Genomic DNA, 22,628 nt, shown 5'->3' with positions numbered 1-22,628 from the left:
GGTCCTGGGAGAGAAAAAGAGAGGCGCGCTTCTGGGCGGGCGGGCGAGAAAGAAACTTCGGTCCTGTGGCCGAGGGGTCATAAAACTGGTTTGCCTTGGGCTGCGCTTCCGTCCGCGCCACCCATTTCGCAGCCGACCTTTAATCCTGCTTTGAGCGCTGTTCCCAAGCTGACATTCCACGCTAGAATCATAGAGTTTGGTTTCTCCGATTCTGTTAGTCTAGCGTAGAATGTCAGCCTGGGGACAGGGCTCAACCAGGATTAAAGGTCGACTGCGAAGTTGGTCCGCGTTTGCTAAATTTAGGTCCTTTCCGACAACATAATATATGGGCACTTTCACACGTGCTAAGTAAGGCAGTTTCAATCCGCTCCAGTGACTGTTTGCAAGCGGATCTCGCGATTCCACGCGGTAAAATCCAGTCGCGAAATGGATTGAAAGTGTACTGATCGGTGTGTGTGTGAAAGTCACCGCGATCTTGAAGCATACGCTTCAGTTGTCGCGATTTCCCCCCTGGGTCTCAGATGTTCAGCCCCATTGTGCGAAGCAGCGCTTACTCCCAGGTAGACGTGCCCAGGATTGAGGCCGCACGGTGCAGTTCTGTTCTCTGCTGGTGGAGTTGCAAACGTAGTAAGTTGCATATAGGATTCTGCTGTCCCTTGCATTTCTAGTAGGACACAAACCTTAGAGCAGTGTGGAAGATGATGATGATTTGGATTTGTATCCCGCCCTCAACTCCAAATCTCAGAGTCTCAGAGCAGCTCACAATCTCCTTTATCTTCCTCCCCCACTACAGGCACCCTGTGAGGTGGGTGGGGCTGAGAGGGCTCCCCCAGAAGCTGCCATTTCAAGAACAACTCTTGTAAGAGCTATGGCTGACCCAAGGCCATTCCAGCAGGTACAAGTGGAGGAGTGGGGGATCAAACCCAGTTCTCCCAGATAAGAGTCCGCACACTTAACCACTACACCAAAGTGGTGCGAGCAAACCTGCCCAAGTACAACAGATAAGACAGGTGCCATTAAAAAGCTTAATCTGATCCCCACCCCCAGTCCCAAATACTGCAAATTTTCTCTTCTAAAAGTGTGTTGTCCTATTTTAGGTACTTCAGAGCAACCCCATAGCATTCCCTTGTATAGGACAAGTCTTTCCGCTTTTTTTCAAAACTTGGATTTTTGCAGAGTTCAGCAGGGTTTATTTATAGCTATGCGTGCATAGGAATGCATATGTGAACCTACAATGTATGCATGCATTTATGAAGGGCCAGAGAGCCAGGCACATATAGGGCACACCCAGTTGATGCTGTATAATAGATGAAAGTGCTGGGCAGCCATACGAGGAAGTCTACCCACTGAATGATGATGCAGCTTCCTAGTTTAGGACCACACTGTGACCCAGGCTAGCCTGATCTCGTCAGAGCTCAGATGCTAAGTGGGGGCAATCCTGCTTAGCATTTGGATGGGAGACCCACCAAGGAAGTCCAGGGTTGCTATGCAGAGACAGGCAATGGCCAACCACCTCTGTTTGTCTCTTTCATTGCAAAAACCCTACAGGGTCACCGTAAATTGGCTGCAACTTGAGAGCGCTTTCCACCACCACAGACAGCCATAGCTTTTTGTTTGTTGCCATAGACTTAAGCTGACCTTGAAGGCAAACTTGTTAAAACTTTTAACACCTTGAAACTTCCCTTGCTCTCCCTCTTGTGAGCATAGAGGGAATGTGAGGACATGTCCCCTTTGCATTTTTAGGCAGAATGTTTGCATCTTAGGCAGAATGTGTGAGGGGGGGATGTCCCCTTTGGTCCTCAAAACCATCCTGTGACGTATCAATATCATGCATGAAAGGGAATTTAAAGTCAAGTCTTCCTAGCTCAAACCCAATGTGTGATCTGCTGCTCCAACACTAATCGGGGCTAGAGAAATGGAATAGTTACTTAAAACCTCTGTTGCGCTAAAGCTTCTTAGCCTATCCACCCCCTTTTAAAAGTACTGTGTATTGGTATAGAAGGAACTCTCGTGTGTTGGAAATTCCAGTAACATTTTGTGAGTCAGAGCTTACATCATCAGATGCACAACGTGGACAACTCTTTAGGCAGATATGTTTATTTTCAAAGGCGTAGACAGCAAAAAAGTGTGTGTGTGTGAGAGAGAGAGAGATTTTACAGACAGTCCCCAATCAATCCACTTGGAATGGGTAAAGACAACTCCTGACTTTTGATGTGTGTGTGCTAAGTGCCATCAAGTTGCTTCCAATGAAGACCCTGTGAATTGATGATCTCCAAAATGTTCTGTCCTGTTATTAGCAGCCTTCCTCTGGTCTTACTGCAGGGTGACAATATAGCAGAACTTAATAGCGTCTGTAAGCAGCAGCATGTGCTAAGAACTGTAACACCTCACCCACTGAAAGAAATGTGGTACCCCTCTGATTGGCTCCGGTGCATTGTGTGTGGGCCTTCCAGGGCCTTGGCTTAGCTACTGGTTGCTAAGCTCAGTGGTGTAACATCTGCTTTGTATACAGGAAGCCCTCTGGCAACTCCAGTTAAACTCCAGTCTGGTGAAAGATTTTTTGTCTAAAGGTTAGGAAGAATTTCCTGACAGTGTGAACGGTTCCTCAGTGGAACAGGCTTCCTCAGGAGGTGACGGTCCCTTATTCTTGGGAGGTTTTTAAACAGAGGCTAAATGGCCATCTGACAGCTATGCTAATTCTGTAAACTTAGATCCAAGTGGGCAGCTGTGTGGGTCTGAAGCAGCTGAACAAAGCAGGAGTCAAGTGGCACCTTTACGTTCTGAATAAAACTTGGTTGGTCTTAAAGGTGCCACTTGACTCCTGCTCTGTAAACTTAGGCAGATAATGAGAGGGAGGGCAGAAAGGGTTGCATCAGTGCTCAGTTCTCATGGCCCTTTCTTACATGCCCAGGGAGGTGTCAATAGCCTCTTCGGGGACAGGAAGAAGTTTTCTCCATGCCACTTCAGCCAGGGATCCTGGAGGTTTTCTTTGCCATCTTCTGGGCATGCAGCAGGGGCCACGGGGTGTGTGGAGGGGGGAAGGTATTTGTGAGTTTCCTGCATTGTGTGGGAGGTCCCTTCCAACTCTGTGATTCTGTGAAAGACCTCAGCCCGAAACCTTGGAGAGTTAAGTGGTCAATCCTGACTTTGATAGAACAGTGCTTTGAAAGTTTGAGGTAGCTATCAAGTGCTTATGTAGCTGCTGGTGTATTCCAGCATGACTTGTTTTTATGCTTCCAGCATTTTCACTCACCCTTAAATAAATTGCTGGGATTGTGAACCAATTGTTTGTTCACAAAATATCTGGTCCTGAATAGCTGTGATCAGATATTTTGGTCACCCTTCAGTTAACTCACCTCTGTCACTGGCAGAAATGACTAATTCCTCTTGTTTTGTGTTGTCAGTAGGCACAATGAGTGATTTATAGATCAGCATCATTATGCATCATTACTTTACAGAATAACATAAACTAAAACCACAAGTCTCTGCCCCCATGAAGATCACTATCTTGATAGTGGGGGAGGAAGATGAGAAATGAGAGTAGCAAAGGTAATAGGGAACAGATATGAGCAAACTGGTGTTGAATGCATGCATGCTCTTCTAAATGATTGTCCAGTCTTCACTTTGGATGTATGTGGAATCATTTGTGTGACATTTAGTTATTTATTTATTCGATTTATATCCCGCCCTCCCCACCGAGCCGGGCTCAGGGCGGCTCACAACATAAAATCCCAGAACAATAAAATTAGTAAATATTAAAATACATTCAATAATTTACAATAATAAAAACAATAAAACCAGAAAAACAGTCTAACAATTTGGTGCTATTCTGACGGCCTTTCTCCGCAGTTCTTATATACCAGTTAGTTGTATGCCAACCGGAAGAGGACAGTCTTGCAGGCCCTGCGGAACTGCCCAAGGTTCCGCAAGGCCCTCACCTCCTCTGGTAGCTGGTTCCACCAGCAGGGGGCTGTGATTGAAAAGGCCCTATCTCTGGTTGACTTCAGACAGGCCTACTGAGTTGTCAGTAGGGTTTCCAGGTCCCACCTTGATGCTGTCGGGGGTTAGGGGTTTGGGTTGCCAGATCCAGGTTGGGAAACTTCTGGAGATTTGTGTGTTGAGTCTGGAAAGGACAGGGACCTCAATAGGGTGTAATACCATAAAGTCCGCCCTCCAAAGCATCCATTTTGTCTGTAGTCTGGAGATGAGTGCAGTTTCAGGGGATCTCCAGGTTCCATCTGGAGGCTGGCATTCCTAGTTGTCAGTAGGAAGAAGAAGATGGAGATATTGGATTTATATCCCGCCCTCCACTCCGAATCTCAGGGTCTCAGAGCGGCTCACAATCTCCTTTATCTTCCTCTCCCACAACAGACACCCTGTGAGGTGGGTGGGACTGAGAGAACTCTCACAGCAGCTGCCCTTTCAAGGACAACCTCTGCCAGAGCTATGGCTAACCCAAGGCTATTCCAGCAGGTGTGAAGAGTAGGTTCCAGGCCTGCAGACTGAGGCAGGCAGTGGCCTGCCAAATCCTGAATTGTGGTATAATATTAGGTACAGTATGGCATGCACATCTGTGAACTGGCTGTAGTCACTGCTGACGCCTGCTTGCTTATCTCTACTCTAAAAGGAGCTGGCTGCAGGTTCACCATCCGGACAACCTTCCTGTCTCCTTCGGAGCTTGGCAGCCATGGAAGAGATTACACAAAAGAGCTGCCCTAGCCTTGTGCCTCTGAAAGCCTCATTGCCTCCTTCGCCGTGGAGTTTGTGGCTCTATTTTCCAGTGTGAGGCGGAAGAGCTCTCACCTAGGCCCAGCATCTTGCTCTTAACTGTGCCAGATAGTTACGTGGGCTTAGCTAGTGTACCAGTGTGATGTCTGCAAGAGTTATGGTTCTCTGGTTTGCAAACTAAGCCCACACAGGTGGTGGAGGAGTTGAAGTGAGATCGTGAACCTTCCAGCAACATGTTTCAGTTGGACCTGAGGGAGAGGGTTGGGCATAGGAGAAGCAGCACAAGAGATGCCACAGCTGTGTTCTCATGTAGGATTGTGGGGTGGGCAGTTGAAAGGACGCCTCTCTGTGTTGTGATCAGGTGACCCTCTGGAGAAGCCTCTTTCTTGAAGTTCACATTGCTTTAATTTGGTATAGAAGCCATGGCTGAGTGACAGAGCAGCTGTTTAGAGTGCAGAAGGTTCCAAATTCATTCCCCAGCATCCGCAGTTTAAAGGGTTAGCTGGGAAGTGACGTGAAAGGCCTCTGCCTGAGACAAAAAAGAAGAGACTGGATTTTTACCCCACCCTTTACTCAGAGTCTCAGAGAAGCATACGGTCTCCTTTCCCTTCCTCTCCCCACAACAGACACTCTGTGAGGTTGATGGGGCTGCTGAGAGAGCTCTGTGAGAACTGCTCTTGGGAGAACAGTTCTGAGAGAACTGTGACCAACCCAAGGTCACCCAGCAGCTGCATGTGGAGCTGTGGGGAATCAAACACAGTTCTCCAGATTAGAGTCCACCACTATTATACAGAGGTGTCAAACATGCATCCCAGGGGCCGAATCAGGCCCCCAGAGAGCTCCTATCAGGCCACTGAGCCACTGGCTCTTGTCTGCTGCCTTCTCCCTCTCCTGCTTCCTTTGACATCTCAGCTTGCTTTTCAAGGCTTGCTCAGTCGCACAGGAGCTACAGAGCAAAACCTTGATTTTCTCCATTGGTTGAGGCTCCTCCCCCTCCTGGTCCCCTGGGGAAGGAAAAAAAGAGCCAGAGCTTCCTTTGCCCAATTCCCTGGATCCCATGGAAGAAATACAAAGACCTTTAAGACCAACAAGTGCTAATGTTTTAAGCATGTTTTATTTTAAGGTGTTTTTTTAAAAAACCAAAATCTTTAATTGTGTTTGTCTGTGTTTATATCTAAAGTTTATATCTCCGCTGCCTAATCTTAAATAAAGACTGCCGGTCTTTAAGCAGAGCTGATTTCACTGTTGACTAACTCTTTTTCCTAATATCCAGCTGGTACTTTAATGTAGGCCTTGATAGCACAATGGTTTGACTTGGTGTGAGGCAGCTTCATGTGTACCGATGAAGATCAAGGATGGAGAGACAGTGTGGTGTTGTGGTCAGAGTGCCTGAACCAGGTTCAAATCCCAGGAAAGGAAAGGTCCCCTGTGCAAGCACCAGTCGTTTCCGACTCTGGGGTGATGTTGCTTTCACAGCGTTTTCACGGCAGACTTTTTACGGGGTGGTTTGCCATTGCCTTCCCCAGTCATCTACACTTTCCTCTCAGCAAGCTGGATACTCATTTTACTGACCTCGGAAGGATGGGAGGCTGAGTCAACCTCGAGCTGGCTACCTGAAAACCCAGCTTCCGCCGGGGGTCAAACTCTGGTTGTGAGGAGAGCATAGGACTGCAGTACTGCAGCTTTAACACTGTGCCACAAAAGCTTGCTTGCTGGGTGACCTTGAACAGGTCAAATGCCCTCAGCCTAACCTATCTCACAGGGTTGCTGTGCAAATAAAATGGAGGCGAGAGGAACAATGTAAGCTGTTTGGGGTATCACTGAGGTGATACCCAAATGAAATGTAATTTATTCATTCAGTGACAGCCTGTGGACCACATATGATCTCTGTTTGGCCTTTCAGAAGCCAATCCAAGAGGGGAAAGGGGGTCAGGATAGTAGCAGGCTGTTCGGAGAACAACTGTGTCATTGGTTCACCATTCCCTCTTTTACCTCCAGCAAAACTAGATGTTTGCAGAATTTAGTGAATCATGTGACACTAGTTTAACATCATGTGAAATTGTTGCCTGGTTAATATAAAAGTAGTCATTTGGGCACTTTTATTTTTATCATAATATAAGAATGAATACTACAGCAAATGAAATGTTTTTTTTTATATCTTTGATTATAGATTTTGGTTGTGGCTGCAGAGACATTAACTTATTTTTTATGATTAAGTTGCCAGCAGCTGAATTTCTTGATGGGATGCTTGTGGGAGAGATTTTTTTTGGTTAGGTGTTTTTGTTATCTTTTCTGAGGTTGAATAAATGTAGCATCCGGCAGTCTGGTGCAACTTTTCTTCTTCGTCTTCTTTCTTTGAAGTAGAAGAACTGAAACAAGCAGTTGAAAAAGCGGATAATTTGACTTGTCAGTTCTTTGCTTTGATTCTTGAAGGGCTGCACGCTTATACAACCATGGACAATCAGTTGTCGCTTGTAAGCCTAATGGTAGGATCCTGGACAATTTTGGGAGGAGTAGCCAATTTATTTAGTAACATGGCTCATGTAAACCCGTGGCATAATAATATCTTTTATTAGGACCAAGAAATTTGCCGCTAGCAGAGAACAAGTTTTTGAGGTTCCCATAAACCTTCATGAGGTTGGATGCTCAAAACAACAAAAAAAGGGTGGGTGGGAGGTAGATGTTTCAGAGCACAATTGGAAAAACTGAGTCTACAGATTGTAACAGGCTTTAAATGGAGTACAGGAGGTATTGTAGAGTGACCATAAGGCTGTCACTCTGTAGGCTGTATAGGGCTGGGTTTCAATTGATGTCAAAAATATTTTTTCTAAATGCACCCATATGGTTACTTGCAGCCTGTCTTTCTTTCTTTCTTTCTTTCTTTCTTTCTTTCTTTCTTTCTTTCTTTCTTTCTTTCTTTCTTTCTTTCTTTCTTTCTTTCTTTCTTTCTTTCTTTCTTTCTTTCTTTCTTTCTTTCTTTCTTTCTTTCTTTCTTTCTTTCTTTCTTTCTCCCTTCTCTTCCCTTCCCTTCCCTTTTCTTTTCTTTTCTTTTCTTTTCTTTTCTTTCCATACATACCACTTGTTTGGTGTAGTGGTTAAGAGTGGCGGACTCTAATCTGGGAGAACCGGGTTTGATTACCTACTCTTCCACGTGCAGCCCTGGGTGACCTTGGATCAGTTATAAATTCTCTCAGAGCTATTCTCTCAAGAGCAGTTTTCTCAGAGCTCTCTCCTCCCCACTGTCTGCTGTGGGGAGAGGAAGGGGAGGAGATTGTAAGCCACTCTGAGTGAAGGGCAGGTTATAATCCTCCTCCTCCAACTGGATTAAGGCCAACCCAGAGACATTGGGAGTTCCATGACTGGATTTTTTTTTTTTTTAAAGGTAGGATCTTTAGTCTCCAGACGTATAAGGCCTGGTTTGATTGGAACTGCAGAGTATGCAGAGAACCCCCCCCCCCCCCCCGCACCATTTTTTCTGTTTGAAAGAGCTCCAGAGAGTCTCCGTTTGTTCAATTAGCAGAAGCTTGCAGGTACCAATATTGGTACTTATACGTTTCCATACCGGAGCAAATCACAGCTCCAGGGTGGGGGGGGGGGGCACTGTTCCAGACTGAGAAAACAGGCTTGAAGCCCCTTCTTACACTTGGGGCTACTATATCCCATCATTGCATTAAAAAATTCTGAGAGCTCTGATCTAAGAAATTGTAGTCACTTCTGGCTTGGCCCTTAGCTAAGGCAGCTGTTTTCTCTCCAGCATTCTGCTATATCCAGATTTCTACACGAGTTTGGATATTAGAAACAGCACTACCCCCCAAAAAAGATGGGGTGGAGACAGCTGTTTCAGAATATGACCAAGACCCCAAGTTTATAGAATTGTCTTCTACTTAAAAATATTTCTTTTTATATTTAGCAGTGTTTGCGTGCCTGTGACATTTTAAAGTTTTAAATATTTATATCCTGCACTCTCAAAATATCTCTCCAAGGCAACTTTTGAAATAGGTCTTTTGTTTATACAGGATTATTTTTGGCTTTTGTTTGCTAATGATTTAAAGTAGAGCTGCTTACATCTCATACAGGACTGTTGGGTGAAATGGCATTCACCCCATGCTGTAAAAGGGAAGGAAAGGAAAGGTCCCCTGTGCAAGCACCAGTCATTTCCGACTCTGGGGTGACGTTGCTTTCACAACGTTTTCACGGCAGACTTCCCGCCAGCAAGCTGGGTACACACTTTACCGACCTCAGAAGGATGGAAGGCTGACTCAACCTCGAGCTGGCTACCTGAAAACCCAGCTTCTGCCGGGGATCGAACTCAGGTCGTGAGCAGAGCTTAGGACTGCAGTACTGCAGCTTTAACACTCTGCACCATGGGGCTCTTAGTAAATGGGAAAGCAAAGCATTAAGACTTTTAGAAGAAGAAGAAGATGATATTGGATTTATATCCCACCCTATACTCTGAGTCTCAGAGCGGTCACAATCTCCTTTACCTTCCCCACCCCCCAACACACACACACGACAGGCACCCTGTGAGGTAGGTGAGGCTGAGAGAGCTCTTATAGCAGCTGCCCTTTCAAGGACAACTCCTACAAGAGCTATGGTTGACCCAAGGCCATTTCAGCAGGTGCAAGTGGAGGAGTGGGGAATCAAACCCAGTTCTCCCAGATAAAAGTCCATGCACTTAGCTATTACACCAAACTGGCTCTTTTATTAAATTAAGTGGAATGATCTTTCTAATATGTATGTAGTAATATGTACTACATGTACTACATTATTATATGTAGTAATATGTACTAATGATCTTTCTAAGGTTGTGGCCCTCAGTGGTGTCACACGGGGTTGAAAATGGCAGGCAAGAACTTCTCTGTTTGGATAGGGTTGCCAATTCTGGGTCTAGAAATACCTTGAGATTTGAGGGTGGGATTTAGGGAGAGGAGGGATCTCAGTGAGGTATATTGCCATAGAGTCCACCTTCCAAAGCAGCCATTTTCTCCAGGAAAAGTTGAATAAATATTTTAAGTAAATAAATAATAAATAAGCAATCTATGTAGTGTGGAGATGAGCTATAATTCTGGGAGATCACCAGCCCCCACCTGGAGGCCGGCAACCCTATGAGGATTAATAATAATTTTTAATTTATATCCCGCCCTCTCCGCCTAAGCAGGCTCAGGGCGGCTTAGAAGGTAACTCCCTACAGCATTGGATGGTGTCTTGCCTGGAAGGGTCTTGCTGAGACTAAGGAAGAGGCGATGGTGGGAGAAGCTCAGAGCTGAGTTAGAGAGCAGAAATGGCAGAGGGGAGAAGGGAGAAGGGGGGGGGGGGTCCTCTCCTGTTTAGTTGTGTAGCTCATATAGTTCCATATGTGGCATCATACTAAGTAGGATAAGCAGGAAATTTGGAGAGCTTTCAGTTACTAAATTGTATGGATAGATTGAAGCGATGGAGGAGATGATTACCTATCTTGATTTATGAATGACTGCAAAGTTATCCTTTTTGTGAGTTGGGAGGGCACTTTAGTGCGTATGTGCCCATTTTAATATACTTTATTTTTTAAAAAAAAATAATAATCTAGTGCATTTCAGAAACTGTTGTACCGCCTACAAGCTGTCTTGAGTTCGAGAGAAATGAGGTGAAACTTTTCTTTTAAAACATAAGCACGATGCCTGTAAGCCCACCCCTGTCTTGCTATAGGCCTTATTCAGGTCACCTATTCTAAGCGTGCTGTCTGGTTCCACAAAGCTTAAATTTCAGTTCGCATATGAATATTCTGTCCTTTTTACTGTCAAAAATACACTGAAATGTAAGCTCAGAGGAAAGACATATTTCTCATGGTTCTCTGGAATTTGTTTACTTTGACAGCCCTTTGCGTAAGGGAAGTTTCACTGTTTTCGTTTCTCAGGCTGGGCCTGAGAAATCCACAGAATTCAAAGGAAACTACCTTCCCTTGATGTACAAGGCTTTTTTGGTCATGCAGTTGGACTCCGTGGTGGACCCAGGATCCTTTCAAAGAGGGCAGGATAGTGTACCAACCATTCCCTTTTTGAAAGGGATTTTAAGGTGGTGTTCTTTTTCACAAGCTCCTGCACAAAACCTTGGAGCGCAATCCTGCAGTCTTTGCAAACTTGAGTTCTGGTTCTAATGCCTACCAGGATGACGTTTTCATATGCCCGAAAACCCCAGTCCCTTCTTGAGTGGTAATAATGGTGGACATGATGAAGATTGTCTCTTGGGTTTGGACACTCGTTTCCTTTCAACAGGAAAAAGGAAGTGTGAAGGATGATCACACAAGGTTTGCATTGTACTCTTTGTGTGGGAGGATAAGAAATACCCTCTTTTCCACCATGCAGAGATTTTTAGTACCCCAGCATAAAGAAAGACTGCAAATCCCTGAGTTTCTTGCCTATTCCAAGACAGGGCAAGATCGCTGAAATCAAGTCCCCATTTTCATACACCGAAACTTTTGTTCTGAAATGGTTCTCTGCTGTGTGCCCCAAGACTTCTTGCGCTTTGTAAGGAAGTGATTTCAGAGTTAGTGGTTAAACTGAAGTTATTTGGTTCTAGCTCATTAAAGGGTGAAAAACAGTGGGTTACTTTATTATGGCTGGACCCTAATCTTTCTGTGGCATGTTTCAAGGTCCAGAATTAGCAAAACACCATGCACTGCAGCACAGCTGGGAAAGAAATGATTTCGTTTTCCTTCCTCTGCCCCCAAGCATGGAGGAGAATTTTTGCTCATAACTGAGTTGCACATTGACTTCTTAGTTAATCTATTATCAGCCCAATCCAGACATAAGGGGCTGCCGGCCGCGGCGTGGCTGCCGCACCACTAGTAGACTTCCTGAGGACTTTGGCACGCTGGAGCGTGGGGAGGGGAGAGGTGTAGCTTGCTGTGAGGGTCGCCATGGCAATGCCACTGGCGTAGGCACAAGGGAGGCGGAGGCAGCCGGAGGGGAGGGCCAGCCCACCCACCCCCATTGGCCAGTCCTGGCGCATGCGCCGTGGCTCATGGCAGTCAGGGATGGGGATAAGTGGCCCCAGAGAGGCTGATAGCCATCCCCAACCCACCCCCAAACAGAGAACGGGCAGACCATCACAGGCAAAGGAGAGACGTCCCACCAACACGGGGAGGAAACAGGAGTGAGGCTGGGCATGCGCGCACGAGAAGCCTGACTTGGTGGTGAGGTGGGGGCGGGGGCGGGACAGGGCCGCACGGGACCATGGAGAAGCCGTCAATCCCCTCACACCCTCCCGCTGTCAGAGACTCTGCCAATGGGAGGCAGACAAGCAGGAAGTACCAAGTGCAGGAGTTCACTGTCATAGACAGTGGCTGGAATGTGTGTCTGGGAGTGAGCAGCCCAGCAGCGGACATCCCCCTGCCCAGAGACCCCCTGTGTTGCCCTGACGCCCTCTGCCATGTGCACAGAACACCTCCCCCGGGGGCCGCAGAACTCAGAGTGTGAGTGCATCAGCTGCAGAACTCTGAGTCCACTTTAGCAGCCCCCCCCTTAGTGCCCTGCGCACAACAGCCCTGTGGGGTCGGGTAGGCTGTCAGCCCAGGCAGGCTGAGGGGTGGCACTCCCTTCCCCTGTCCAACCATGTGGGGGGCAGCATGGCGGCTCATAGACCATTCCCCCCCCCCACAAAACCAAGTCTGTCCACCCTCCCAGGCATTTCCTCGGAGCAGCCACTGACAGAGGGGGGCGGGTTGCCCAGGGAATGTGCAGCAGATGGCAAGCAGGAGAGACAACAGAGGGCAGAGCTCAGATTTTAGTTTTCCGTAACAGAGCGCAACAGTCTCCCTGGTGCGCGCTGGGCAGTCTCACCATGGGCGGGGCTCCATTCTGAGCAGCGGGCAAAAACAGCTGAGGGAGTGGGGGGGCAGTGGAGCGACACATGTGGAAGCCTCTGTGTTGGAGTCCCACCTGCAAAACGGAGATAGAGATCAGGAGCACCTGCAGGGGCAGCGGCCAGAAGAGTGGGCTGCGTTTCAGCCCTCTCTTAATCTCTGACCCACCTCCTTGCAATGGGGCAGCTGCCACACACAGACACTCCGTGCCCTGCCAGGGGTTGGGAACGCGGCAGAGGGCAGACCAAGGGAAGGGAGCAGGCGGCAGGACAGGGGAGCGGGGTCAGCAAATGCCCCCTGCCGGAGCCCACTGCCTGGTTCAAGTGCCAGAGATGCTCACACACCAAGCAGTCAAGAGCGAGGGGAGGGGGAGGCTGGGGGGGGGAGCAGTGTGATTTACCTAGCCATGGACGACAGTCCTTGCATGCAGAGCCTCTGGAAGCCCGAAACCTGTGGAGATCTGGAAACAAGAGCAGTTAGCCCCAGGGGAGAGACCTCTCTCTCCCGCTCGCAAGTCGATACTGTCAAAGCAACCGCGAGGTGCAAAACCTGTCACCAAGTCCAGTATCCCAGTGAGTCCAGCTTCTGCTTTTCTCTCCCTCTCCCTCTCCACTTACAACATGTAACAGAATAGGAAGTTTGTACGTATAACATGATCAAGGGAAGGAGGAGGACAAAAAGGGAAATTTAAAAAATACCTCTCTCTCCCCACCCCAATGGAGCAGGGGTCACTGGGGTGTGTGGGGGAGGTATTTGTGAATTCTGTGCATTGTGCAGAGGGTTGGAGTAGATGATCCTAGAGATCCCTTCAACTCTATGATTCTATGGGGTGTGGGTGTGGCTCAGTGGCAGAGCGTCTGCTTGGCATGCAAGGACTTGGGTTCACCTCCACTTAAAAGACTTGAGTAGAAGTAGAAAAAGAAGACATTGGATTTGTATCCCACCCTCTACTCTAAATCTTAGAGTCTCAGAGCAGCTCACTATCTCCTTTATCTTCCTCCCCCACCACAAACACCCTGTGAGTTAGGTGGGGCTGAGAGAGCTCTCCCAGAAGCTGCCCTTTCAAGGACAACTCTGCGAGAGCTATAGCTGACTCACCCAAGGCCATTCCAGCAGCTGCAAGTGGAGGAGTGGGGAATCAAACCCAGTTCGCCCAGATAAGAGTCCACACACTTAACCACTACACCAAACTGGAGTAGTAGATGATGTGAAAGACATTACACAAGAACCTGAGGAGCCGCTGCTAGTTGGAACAGGCAGTAGTGACCTTGATGGACCAATGGTTTGACTCTGACTAAAGCAGCTTTATTTATGGCTCAGTTAAAGCATATCTGCTTTGCATGTAGAAGGTCTTCGATTCAGCCCCAGGTATCTCTAGCTAAAAAGATCAGGTAGTAGATGATGGGAAGGTTCTTGACTTGGCTCTGGAGATCTGTATCCAGTCAGAGCTGATAATACTGTCCTTCGTAAGACTGCCCAGTGCTCTGACTCAGTAGCCCTGTACACATGATCCCTCCACATGTTTATCAAACATGAGAAGAAGGAGAGGGGTCTTGCCTCTCACTTCCTTGTGACCACCAATTTGTGAGAACAGTGCCAACTCATAGAGGAATTGTTTGTACATAACACTTGCTCCTCATGATTGGCAATGTTAGGAAAACAGGTTCCCTGATTACAGGGAGGGAGCATACATACAGACACTTCCTCCATGTTCTTGCACATGCATACGATCTGGTAACTATGCAGAGCCGGGGACAGCATGTTCATGCCTCCTGTCCCTCTTCTTGTATTCAGTCAATACCCTAGAGGGGTTGGAGAGCCAGTTTGGTGTAGTGGTTAAGTGTGCGGACTCTTATCTGGGAGAACCGGGTTTGATTCCCCACTCCTCCACTCACACCTGCTGATATGGCCTTGGGTCAGCCATAGCTCTGGCAGAGGTTGTCCTTGAAAGGGCAGCTGCTGGGAGAGCCCTCTCCAGCCCCACCCACCTCACAGGGTGTCTGTTGTGGGGGAGGAAGGTAAAGGAGATTGTGAGCCGCTCTGAGACTCTTTGGGGTGGAGGGCGGGATATAAATCCAATATCTTCTTCTTCTTATCTTCTTGATGGCTAGTGTAAGGCAAGTTTCCAGGCCCATGTATTGACTTGCTAGGTTGCTGGAGAACCATCCTTGGAGGTAGAAGTGATAGGAGAATAACAGCTCTCTTGAGTCTAACAGTGATCCCAATACAGGCATTGTACTCAGATGGGTAAGTGTGTACTCTTTGTAGTCTTTTAGATGGAGCAGATTGAATATGAACATATATGAACATATGAAGCTGCCTTCTACTGAATCAGACCTTTGGTCCATCAAAGTCAGTATTGTCTACTCAGACTGGCAGCGGCTCTCCAGGGTCTCAAGCTGAGGTTTTCCACACCTACTTGCCTGGACCCTTTTTAGTTGGAGATGCTGGGGATTGAAACTGGGACCTTCTGCTTACCAAGCAGATGCTCTACCACTGAGCCACCGTCCCTCCCCAATATATAGTTGTTGTCAGGGGACACTGTGGAGAGGGGGGGGGGGAAGAGAGAGAGAGCGCTTAGCACATTGTGGGAGATAATGGTCCCAGCTATGGAGCCTGTGGTCCACCCTATATTATTTCTGGTTCAAGTGGTTTGAATTTTGGGGCAGCAGCAGAATCATAGAATCACCGAGTTGGAAGGGGCCATACAGGCCATCTAATCCAACTTCCTGCTCAGCACTAGATCAGCCTAGAACATCCCTGACAAGTGTTTGTCCAGCTGCTGCTTAAAGACTGCCACTGAGGGGGTGCTCGACAACTCCCTTGGCAGCTGATGAACAACTGTTGAACAACTTTTACTGCAAACATAAAATGTTAATTATATATATAAAAAAACTTTTACTGCAAACAACATTTACTGTGGCCAGCCCTGCCACTAGGCAAACTAGGCTATTGCTTAGGATGTTGGCCTTCTGGGGGCACTGAATTTGGTGACATTATCAGTGCAGGGAGGCACCAGACCCTTGGCTAGGGTGCCAGACAGTCTAGGCGAGCTCTGGTAGCAGCAACAAGAACAGTGACAGCTGTATTATAGTGACTGAGAGCCAAGCTACCAGTAGGCCACAGTGCCTCCTGTGACCACAGACACCATTTTAAAAGCATATTTGGTTCTTGTAAAAATCATCACAAGGCCCTGACCAGGCACATGGCACGGTGGCCCCAGAAGCTCCCCCCCCCCAGTTTTTTTTTTTTTCAAATGCAGAAACAGCCCCTGTTTGGGCCCTGGAAATGCTGCCAGGGATGGTGGTGGTGGTGGTGGACAAAACCTCTGGGGCCAACGTGTGCCAATCCATATCAGGGCATCCCGGCAATTTTTAAAGAACTACAAATGCTTTTGAAATGGCTTTGAGAGCCATGGAATGAACCCAAGCCTGCTGTCGCTTGTAGTTTGGCCTTGAGCATGAAGCAGTAGTCAGAGGACTGAAAAGAGTTCGGTTGAAGTCCCACAGGCAGAATTACCTGATGAGGCCTACTCATTTGAAGTCCACCGTGGTAACAAACAGTTTTGTTGTTTAGCTTGGCACAAAAAGGCAGATTCCAGCTTTTGTCGTGCTGTTTTTGTTTGTTTGAAATTTGAGACTGTTGCAGCATACAAAGCACTGCTCTCAGTCCCTCAAAGACTCATGCCAAAAACACATTTCTTTCTTCAAAGAGTTTTGGGTTTTTTTGTAAAAAAAAAAATGTTCATTTTTTTCTGGGTGGTGACAGTGGTAGAAAGAATTTATAGTTAAGGATAAAGGGTGTGATTTTTAGCTGTGATCTTGTGTTTGGTGAAAGAAATGCATACTGCCCCTTGATTGAGAATAAGACAAGATACATAAAGTAAATAATTAAAACGTTAAGGGAAAAAAATTCAGATGGTGATGGCGGGTACATTTCCTTGTGAATGAAAGAGATTATTGTGTTTTTCCATGGAGAGGCAAGATAGCTTTCAAAATGCCTTTTCCAGACCTCTTCAAAGCTGTTGGTAAGCTGTTCACAGTAGCTGGCCTTCCTGTTTAGGGGATATTTGATCAGATGCCTGCTGTATGGATAATTTAATAGTGCAGCCTAGTATACTCCTACTTGAAAACATTTTGCAAATATTTGAGGTTTGTGCACTTAATGTTAACACTTTGAGAACAGATTATAGCAAGAAGACATCTTGGGCCAAGGAAGGCTCGTCCCCCAGGCGGATTAAAAAGTCAAGGTCAGACAGGCCCAGCCACTGCCTGTTCTGCTCTCACACTCACTCTGTCTGGCAACCCTGCTTACCTGTAATGCAGATTGGGCCTAGAGATCTTTACTGCAGCAATTCCAGTAGCTGTTTTAACAACAACCACCTTATTCCTCTTCCTAGACCCTGCCAAGAGGCAGATAGGTTGGGAAATGGTCAGTAATTGGTAAAAGTCAGTTTTCCCACCTTGGTCATCAATTTGTCAGGTTTTTAAAAAATGGCCAGTAAAGTCAGTATATCTTTGTTTTCGAGAATGGATTTTTTGGTGGTTTCTTTGTTTTTGTTACTGCATTTTTTGAAAAATGATGACTTCCCAGTGAAAAGACAGTATAAGATTATTTATAAATTGGATCCCCCCCCTTTAAATTCTGTACCATAATGAAAACATTGTCCTTTCTTCATAAATATATACAGGGTTTTTTAGGTAGTAAAAACCCAGCAGGAACTCATAAGCATATTAGGCCACACCCCTGATGCCACCATTGTTTCACATAGGGCTTTTTAATAGAAAAAGTCCAGCAGGAATTCATTTGCATATTGGGCCACACCCCCTGACACCAAGCCAGCCGGAACTGCGTTCCTGTGTGATCCTGCTTTTAAAAAAGCCCTGAATGAATATATATATTTTATATATTATATAAAATAAAAAATGTGTGATGGCTGGCTATTGGGATGGTGGAGGCCAGATAATAATAATTTTCAAATGAAGTCCCAGTTTTACTTTTAAAACACTAATTTATCAATAGGCTAAAATAAATTGTTCAATAATTTCTCATTTTTTGTGAGTATTTGGCCAGATTTTTTTTTTGTAATTTTGGCCAGTAAAATCAATACTTTTGACTAGTTGCCACCCTTGTCTCCAAACAGTCACTGTACCTTAACTGTGTGATCCTTTGTCTCTCTTTACCACAGAATTCAGAGATCAAGTGGCAAAGTGTTCCTTTTCTTGGAATGCAGAAATGCCTTATCTTTACAGGCTGCTGCAACTTCATAAATGAAGCAAACAGATATTGCCTGGCACATTTCGAATGGGCTGGGTCATCTTTGGCTGTTGACGCCCTTATTGAATGCTAAATGGGAGAAAGGTTAGAGGCGGAGGACTAGAGTTCCAGTTAGGGTTGCTCTTGGCTGTCTACCCCTGAGAACAATGGAGAAACAAAGACTTAGCAGGACATCACTTCCCATTTAGAACAGGAAGTGATGACACGATGCTTTAGGAACTTCCAAGCAAGCTGTGTTTTTTACCACAGGGATCTGAAAATTCCTAGAGCATCATGATGTCACTTCTTGTCCTGAAACCTGGAATGATGTTCCAATGTTGATCCATGCTCTTCCCCCCTCACATCTGCATTGAGTGAGGGTGGGGCATAGGGAGCGTTGATCGCCCGCTGGTAACCCTAGTGCCAGTAGTAGAAATCTCATGCAGAATGTGGCCAAAGGAGTCATTCAGCTTGGAAGCTGAGGAGATGGTGGTAGCCAGTGTTCCCTCTAAGGTGAGTTAGTGTGAGCTAGCTCACAGATTTTTAGCCTCCAGCTCACACATTTTTGTCTTAGCTCAGGAAGGATGACCCCAGAGCACAGTAATTTATGCAGTAGCTCACAACTTTAATGCCAGTAGCTCACAACTTTAATACTAGTAGCTCACAAAGTAGAATTTTTGCTCACAGGTCTCTGCAGTTTAGAGGGAACAGTAGCAACACTGAACCGCAGCTGCTCTGGGTGCTTGTGGATTATTGCCCCCTGAAAGATGTCACACTGGAAGCTGAAACCTCTTCAGCTCACTGTCTTTGGCTGTTAGTCCCTCCCATTCTGTGTATTGCCCCAGAACCAGTGTTCCCTCTAAGCTGAGTTAGCGTGAAGTAGCTCACAGTTTTTTAGTCTCCAGCTCACACATTTTTTGTCTTGGCTCAGGAAAAATAACCCCAGAGCAGTGTTCCCTCTAAACTGAGTTAGCATGACCTGGCTCACAGATTTTTAGCTTCCAGCTCACACATTTTTGTCTTAGCTCAGGAAAAATGGCCCCAGAGCACAATAATTTATTCAGTAGCTCAGTAACTTTAATGCCACTAGCTCACAACTTTAATACCAGTAGCTCACAAAGTAGAATTTTTGCTCACAGACTCTCCAGCTTAGAGGGAACATTTCCCCAGAGCACATAATTTATGCAGTAGCTCACAACTTTAATGCCAGTAGTTCACAAAGTAGAGTTTTTGCTCACAAGACTCTGCAGCTTAAAGGGAACATTGTCCAGAATTGACATGAAATATGTCCATTCCTGTTTCACTCCCCGCTCTGAGTTAAAGGGACATGCAACTTCCAGTGATGTTCAGCAGGGCATTCATAGCTGCATACATGAGGCTCTTAACCTTCTGGAGCACTCTGCCTCTCTTCTGCTGGAACTGTGATTCCTTTGCAAACCATATTGTGACCTTTTTGGTACCTTAACTATGGTTGACATTGGGGGATGTATCATACAAAAAACAGTGTCACATATAGGAAAGGGGGGGGGAATTGCTTGCATTCACAAACCGGTTCAAGATTTTTAAAAGTCTGTAGTAATTCTGCTCTGAATCCATGTTGTATAGGAAGCAAAAAAAAAAAAATGCAAACCCCAGTCAATGGCAACTTGGTACAGTTAATCTATTATTTTTCTTTAACTGAGGATTTTGAAATACTAATAAATACTTTGAAATATCAATAAATATTTACAGTCAGAGCTTTACAGAAGATGTTTTTATCTGGTTTATGAGAGTACCGTCTTTGCTGAATAATCAACCTCACCCCATGTGAATAAGATAAAGAGCTGCTGTTCATAAGAAGGTAGTTCTTTTATGAATGCTGCTCTCTTGTGCTGAGCCTGTACGGATTCCCTGGGGGATTTATAGACTGGGAATTGTTGTGGCAACCTGGCACTTCCCTGTTGCGATGAATTCAAAACAATTTCCTGTTTCTATCTGTTCTTTGCTGTGTAGGTTTTTCTTTTCATCAGCTCTACTACCCGTGGAATTTCTTTCCATTGAAAGGATTTTTTGCGTGTTTTTCTCTTGGTAGAAGGACAGCTTGCAGAGATTCCTAGGGAAAATAAAGGATCTTTAGATGCTGAATATTCAGACATATAAAAGAAATAAGACTGATCCTCACTTTTTATTTAGTTTGAAGAGTTTATGTACACTTGCTCTTGTCCATTGGCTAGGTTAGAAATGGGTAAGCCGTTTGCATCGACAAATGTAATACTTGTACATAATACTATATATTAACAATTACAGTCCATCCCAGGGGTGGAATTCTAGCAGGAGCTCCTTTGTATATTAGGCCACACACCCCTGATGTAGCCAATCCTCCAAGAGCTTGCAAGGCTGTTTTTTGTAAGCTCATGGAGGATTGGCTACATCAGGGGGTGTGTGGCTTAATATGTAAAGGAGCTCTTGCTAGAATTCCAACACTCTTGAGACATTTTGATGCTGCATGGAATTTTTGTCCACAGTTGAGTTCCGCACTGCGGGAATCTCTTTGATTTAATCCAGAAAACAGATGAAATCTCTTGGAGGTAGCTGATTGCCCAGTGGGAAAAGAAATGACTAATTTGGCCAGGAATGAAAGCCAATGTCTGATATCTAGTTTGCGAACACAGAGATTTCATTTGTTTGAGGAGGCTGCCAATGTTCCCTCTAAGCTGCAGAGTCTTGTGAGCAAAAAATCTACTTTGTGAGCTACTGGCATTAAAGTTGTGAGCTGCTGCATAAATTAGTGTGCTTTTGGGTAATCCTTCCTGAGCTAAGACAAAAAGGTGTGAGCTGGAGGCTAAAAATCTGTGAGGGAACACTGGTGTCTACCAATCTTTCATTATAGTCAATTCTCATTAATTTTTTCAAACCCCTTTTTAAAAAGCTCATTGTTACATTTTCTGCCAGTGACTTGCATACGTTAATTATCATTATTACTTACTGCCCTTCCAAGGCAACGAGTTGGCTGTTGTGTGAAACTGTGTGATGGACTGGATGGATCACTTGTCTGACCCTGAAGGTTCTTACATCCTTAGCCTGCCTTTTTCTCCACTGGGGACTCAAAGGGGCCAAGATAATTATCCTCTCCATTTTATCCTCGCAACAACCCTGGGAGGTAGGTTAGGCTGAGTGTGTGTGACTAGCCCAAGGTCACCCAGTGAGCTTCCATGACAGAGTGGAGATAAGAATTGGCATTTTTGAGATTCTAATCTGAGTGTCTAACCACATGTGTGAAATGTGGCCCTTCTTACAGTTGTGTATTGCTTTCTGAAGTTGTTATTTTGGAGTACTGTCTGAGCATTCATAAATAACCAAGTCCCAAGAAACACAGTGTTGGTTCTGCTTGAACTTTATTGAATTAATGGATGTTGTCAGTTGTTGGGTCACGACAGATTGTCCATTTTTGTCATTTCAGCAAACAATATCCGTTCCTAACACATTCTCAACAGTTAGAAACTAGTTTTAGGGGTTAATCTGACTTCTCTGAGCTAGAATTTTGTGGTGAATTATAGTTAAGCTTCAGTAAAGCCATATAAAACCATTTTTCTTTTTGACAAATGTGCCACTGGTTTCTAATTTAGCACGAGCTTCCTGCAACTCTGTTTTAAGAGTATGTTGTGGAGAAACGTATTTGGTTGGATATCTGAATTCTTCAGTTCCATTTGCCCGAATACACAGAGCGTATGCATTTTACTCAACATCTAGAGGTTAGAAGATAGGTTGAAAACATTTCAGTTTGCACATGAGGGTATTGGTACTTACTACTCAGTTCCTGTTTATCTTGCTTGGAACCTTTTGGTGGTTAATGTGAGGGATTGCCTGTCCCATTATCAGTTAAAACGTGGCTGGTAAGGCTTTATTTCTGAGAGAGGATGCTACTGGGGCTGGGGGAGTAGAAACAAAAAATGCCTTGATTTTATTTCAGAAAAAAGGAAAAAAGATACAGTGTGGAGAAAATTCAACTCCATTGAAATAAGTGAGAAAGGATGTAATCTTTGTATTGTGTACTTAAAATCTGTCCATTTTCACAGGGACTATTTATATATGACTTTCTTTGTCTAGCTTGCATGTCTACCGTGTTTGTAGGTAACACCTGAGAAGCAGGATCATAATTTATTAGTAGTCTTTTAGCTCTAGAATTGTGATGGCATTCCATAAGCCACTTCCTCAAGACAAATGCCATTCTTTGGAGCAGAAAGCCTCAGTAGGGTTGGGTGACAAACAAATGACCTCCAATAGGTTTGGGGATAATTTTCTAAAGTATATATATTTATTAAAAACATTTATTAACTGTGAAGAGCTCCAAGCACTCCACACACTGGATGAGTGGGCGACAGTGTGGCAAATACTTCAGTATAGGATAATAGGGTCTGAACGTGCTGAGCCTGAGAGGGTGGAAAAGATTTAGGGTCCAAGTGGATAGCTTAATGAATGTGTTAACCCAGTGTGTCACAGTGGTAAAAAGACAAACTCTGGTAGGAATTATTAGGAAAGGAGTTGAGAATAAAATGGCTGATATTGTAATGCCCCTGCATAGATCTGTGGTTTGGCCTAATTTGGAATACTGTGTACAGTTCTGGTCACAGAGCTGGAAAAAAATACAGAGCAGGACAACCAAGATGATAAGAGGGTTGGAGCACCTTCCCTATGAAGAAAGGCTGAAGAGTCTGGGACTTTTTGATTTAGAAAAGAGACTACTAAGGCGGGGGGGGGGGGGGGGGTTGATACAGTTTTATGAAATCATGCATGGAGTAGAGAGAGTTGACAAAAGACTTTTTCT

At 45.4% G+C, this 22,628-nt stretch overlaps 1 protein-coding gene across 2 annotated transcripts in view; it reads left to right on the top strand.

The window, feature by feature from the left end:
* Window positions 1–22,628, top strand: part of ARHGAP42 (Rho GTPase activating protein 42) — a 248,868-nt gene that overhangs the window by 611 nt on the left and 225,629 nt on the right. The gene's annotated exons all lie outside the window — the stretch shown is intronic.

Source organism: Heteronotia binoei, chromosome 3, assembly GCF_032191835.1.
Source record: "Heteronotia binoei isolate CCM8104 ecotype False Entrance Well chromosome 3, APGP_CSIRO_Hbin_v1, whole genome shotgun sequence".
In the NCBI taxonomy this organism is placed as follows: Eukaryota; Metazoa; Chordata; class Lepidosauria; order Squamata; family Gekkonidae; genus Heteronotia; species Heteronotia binoei.
Note: the sequence above shows the minus strand (reverse complement) of the source record. Positions and strands in the feature narration are given on the sequence as shown.